Below are 4,920 nucleotides of genomic sequence, written 5' to 3'. Positions count from 1 at the left end.
GCCGCAGGCTGTTAGGGCCCGCGACGCTTCGCCCTTGCCCTTTTCGCCTCTCGGCACAGCCAAGTCCGTGCGCACCTTGGGCCCGGGGGCTACTGTCGGTGTTCTGGGAATGGGGGTCCCCAGACTTGCCTGCCTGCGGCCCACGGCGTGGCTAAAGTGGGGGCCTAGCATGGCCCAGCTTCATCAACACGAGACTCAAGACCCTCGCGAGGGGCCAAGCCTCGCGGGGCGGACGACGCAGCGCTTCGTCAGGCACGGCCTCCTCAGGCTGGCTCGCGAGAAGGCGGAGAGATCAAGGCGGGGTACCTCACGAGGTGCCAATGACGCAAGCCATGACGACCAAGGGTGCCAGGCGGGCGCCAGCCCGCACAGCGTCTCCCTTTCCTCTTTGGTGCAAAGGGGGCAAGCGCAGGCGAGAGGATCAAGCAAAGGCATCCATTTCGGTGCAACGAGACCAAGACCAGTCCAACGGTGGGAAGGAGGTCACCATGGAGCCCAAGACGGCATCACCACAGGGCCTTTGGCAGGCGAAGACCAACTTTAGTGAGGATAAGCGTACCAGATGTTCCCCTTCGAATTGGCCAATTGTTGGCGCCCTTCCCGCTCAAATATTTGGGAAGAGGCCTAGGGCCTTTGCCTATAAATAGGACTAGCCACCCCCAGGGTAGAGGGATCTGGACCTGATAGATGCTGATCTGATCGCACAAGAGAGCAACAAGTAGAGAGAGAAAGAGAGAAGGGCGATCGAACTCCCCCTAGCAGTTCATCCCCTCAGCCAAGAACAAGCCCTCGCGAGGCTGTTCTCCCCTGTACTGTTCTTCCTCACCAGCCCAAGAGGCAATCCATCCACCACACACTGGAGTAGGGTATTACACCACCATGGTGGCCTGAACCAGTATAAACCTCGTGTCTCTTGTGTTGTTCTTTGAGTAGTTTAGATCCTTGCGAGACGGAGAGGTAGAGAGCATGATCTCCGCGCGCACCCCAGAGTTCGAACCTTAAGGGTCTGCCGGAACCCGTGATCCGACAGCCGGCCCAGGGCTTTTGAACAGTGCGCCTTCACTTTTCCTCTTCCCTCTCGAATTCTTCCGCCATCTCTGTTCTCGTCTAAGCACTGCTGGTCTGTTCGAGCTTCGTCTGCGGCGATGGTGAAGGAGAATATGGGGGCCCTGGAGCGTGCGAAGAAAGCGACAGCGCAGGCGAAGGCGAGGAAGTCCGATCGGGCGGATCTTCTTAGAGGTCCGCTCTGCCGAAGGACTGGATCCAGGGCGATTGGATGCCCTCGGTGATTCGGCAAGATGACATCGATGATCTGATCGATGGGGGATTCATTCCCCATGGATCTGCGCGTGTCCCGGGGAACGAGATCGAACCTCAGCCTCGCGAGGGTGAGTGCGTCCTCCTCACCACTCACATCGATCGCTGATTTTCTCTGCCTCCTCATTCTTTCTTCCGGAGTTTCTTGAACTTTTTCGGAGTGCAGCTCCATCACTTTACTCCAAATTCCATCGTGTATCTTGCTGCCTTTGTATCTTTGTGCGAGAATTTCTTGGGTTGTCGTCCCCATTGGGGCCTCTTCAAGCACATTTTCACTTTTCGTTCTCAGTCGGTTAAGAAAGCCAAGTCGAGTGACGAAAAGACGCAAGTGATTCAGATGTGCGGGGGTATTGGGATCCAAATGAGAGGCAAAAGTTCTTTTCCAGCTATGACTTTTCCCGAGTCAGTCCGCGGGTGGCAGTCGACCTGGTTCTACTGCAAAGACCAGGCGACTCCAGGACAGGCGACGGACCTTCCCCCTTTCTCCCTGAACCAAGCAGAAAAGCCTTCCTCTCTGAGAGTGACACCAGAAGAGAAGGCGCAAGTCAAAGTGTTGGTCGGTCGAGTGGTTCATCTTGTCCGCGACGGGGTGACCGGCATGGATTTATTAGAGGTCTTCCTCCGGAGGCGCATCCAACCGCTCCAAGCTCGTGACCATCCGATGTGGATGTATTCGGGCCTCGATGACACCACTCGGATTCATTAGGAGGAGGTCGACGACGAAATGTTGGAAGGGTGGTTGTCGAGTATCACAGGGAACAAGGACAACCCCCGAGGAGCCAGGAGGATTCCTCCACTCGACCAAACATACGAAGTAGACCAGGTCCGACTCTGCATCTCTGACTGTAACCTTGCTTTCTTCATTCTGTTCTCTTAGAATCTGTCGATTGACTTTTGTCTTGTTTGTTGTCTTCCAGGCCATTAATGATATGTACTTGATGCCCAACGGGGCGCAAGAGCAGGCCAAGGAGGGGGAGGCGAGCGGAGGCAAAAGTGGGGAGGAGTGGCAATCTAACGGTGAAGGGGAGGAGGATGATGACGACGACTCCAGTGGAGAGGAGGAGGAAGAAGTCGATCCTCCCCGCACGGAAAGGCGATCCAAGCTCACACACGACCCTGCGCGCGAACGTGGTAAGGCGACTGTGCCTGTTGGGCAGTCGTCAAAACGCCCTCGGACGTCTTCCCCAGCGCCGACTGAAAAAGCTCCAAAGCATCCATGAGCGACATTGTCAAAGCCGCCGAAGGCCCTGCCCAAGATGAAGATGACCGTTCCCACCATTTCCGGGTAACAGCAGAACTTGCTTTTTTTTAACATGGACAGACTCTTGGTCAACTCATTGACTAAACCGACTGGTTTCTGAAATCTGTAGTGCTGCTACCTCCGAGATCTCTGCCAAGAACGATGACCAGGAAATGGAAGATGCTGTTACCTCCAACCTTGGTATAATTTCTGATGTTTCACTCTTAGTCAATTGATGGTCTCTTCTGCTCGATTGGATTTTCATCTTTAACTTTGGATTTTTCTTATAGCTCCTCCTCATGTCATTGATCTCCCTGATGATGATGACGAAGTGCCGCTCAGGGCGAGGAAGAATAGGAAGGCGTCAACTGGCAAGACCCCACAAACCGCATCAGCGCCTAAGGTAGTAGTTCAGGAGGGTGGTAATACCACTCGGACTTCTGTGTCCTTCGCTGTGCCTCTGATGAGTGTTCGGCCTTCATCGTCGACTGCTGATCCGCCCTCCCTTTTTGCCACACACCACGTCCCCGAGGATCAAGTGGGTGCTGCTAAGGAGGCTGCACGCCAGGCAGGGATCATGATGGAGCAGGTGAAGGTGGTCCGGGAAGCTAGCCAAGCGGCCTATGATGCCAGTTCAGCTCTTCAAAGTAATGTCCAGGTTAGTTGATCACCGCTTGTTCTGTTGGGATGTGCTATCTGAAGACTCTCTTTTCCGAAGATCTTTGTATCTGTACACCCACTGGGTGTGTCGATTGAATTTTTTGGACTAGTGGGGGCACGCTGAGTGCACCCACTGGGTGTAGTCCCCGAGACTATGGTGGACTGCTGGCAGTCGACTGTAGTCTTTATATTGTGTTGCTTCACTCGAACTTCTTCACTCGGTCTGGTCAGGCCATGTCGAGTGGAATCTTGGAACTAGTGGGGGCACGCTGAGTGCACCCACTGGGTGTATCCCGGAGACCATGGTCGACTGCGGGCAGTCGACTAAGGTTTGAAGAACCCCCCTGTTTTTTTTCATAGATCATGATGAGATCATAACCTCTTAGTCTCTTTCGGTCGAACCAATAGGGGCACGCTGAGTGCACCCACTGGGTGTAGTCCCCAAGACTACTGTCGAATATTTTTGATTCGGTTGTAGTCTTAGAAACGTCACGATTTTTCTCTTAGTTGCTCAGAAGCAACCCACCTTTGATATCTGTCGACTGATTCTTCGCAGAAATCCTGCGAGCTTGTGGCTCGCTATACTGAATTGGAAAACAAACAGATCCAGCTCAACCTTGACTTGAAGCTTGCCCAAGAGAACTTGCAGAAGGCGAGAGACGAAGCAAAAAGTATGGCTGGTGAGAATTTGACGACTGTCCTTTCTTTTCTGCCCATTCTTGATGTTGATCTCACTGTCATTTCGTAGATAAAATGGAGAAGGCTCTGAAGAAGAAGGACCATGACCTTGCCGAAGCACAGAAGGCGGCTTTGGACAAAACGAAGCTTGCGGAAGAAAAACTGGCTTCAGTCAGTAACCTTGAAGAGGAGAACTCTAAACTGAAAGCTGCTCTTGACGTGGCCAACCAAGAGGTCAGCCGTCTGAAGAATGATAAGATAGCTCTGAGTGACAAGGCAAGTGAACTGGCAGGGAAGAGGAACGATCTGGAGGCTTATCTTGGAGGGCTCACCAAGAAGTTATTCATCATGCTTGAAGGTAATCTATCCTACCTGACTGACCTATTGTCATCGACGTAAAGCCACTGACTTATCTTTGAATTGTGCTTACAGAATTTTGCCAGAACTTCGAGGAGGAGACTAGTCGAGTGGAGACGAGCTTGGACCCCATTAATTCTCCGGTGAAGGATGAGGCTGCTATGAACGTGCTCTGACTGGAGTCTCGTGTTGCTGGTGTGGTTGACTACCCTGCTCGACTGAAGGTTGCGGCGTCGTGGATCGACACGGCGCTCTGGCCTGGAACGACGCTTCAAAATGACCTCGAGTCTCTGATGACTCGACTGAATGAAGTTCCAGGTCGAGTGCGGGAATGGAAGAAATCTTCTGCTAGGTGCGGCGCTGACGTTGCTCTGTCCTTGGTCCGTGTTCACTGCAAGGAGGCGCGAGAGGAAAAGATGGCTACTATCCAAGTTGCCAATACCAGGAGGCACAACTTTCAGTCTTTCATGGAGACCTTCATTGCTGCTGCCACTCGGATTGCTGACGGGATTGACTTGGACCAGTTTGTCGCACCCTCCAGTCCTCTGCCTGAGGAGTAAAACTTCTATGCTTCACCTTAAATTTGCCTCGGAATGCCGAGTGGATTTTGTAACCGTTAAACTCTGTCGGGCTGAATGCTCGAGTACTTTGATCTGCGGTCTGGGACC

The sequence above is a fragment of the Triticum aestivum genome, chromosome 5B (genome assembly GCF_018294505.1).
Source record: "Triticum aestivum cultivar Chinese Spring chromosome 5B, IWGSC CS RefSeq v2.1, whole genome shotgun sequence".
Classification (NCBI taxonomy): domain Eukaryota; kingdom Viridiplantae; phylum Streptophyta; class Magnoliopsida; order Poales; family Poaceae; genus Triticum; species Triticum aestivum.
Note: the sequence above shows the minus strand (reverse complement) of the source record.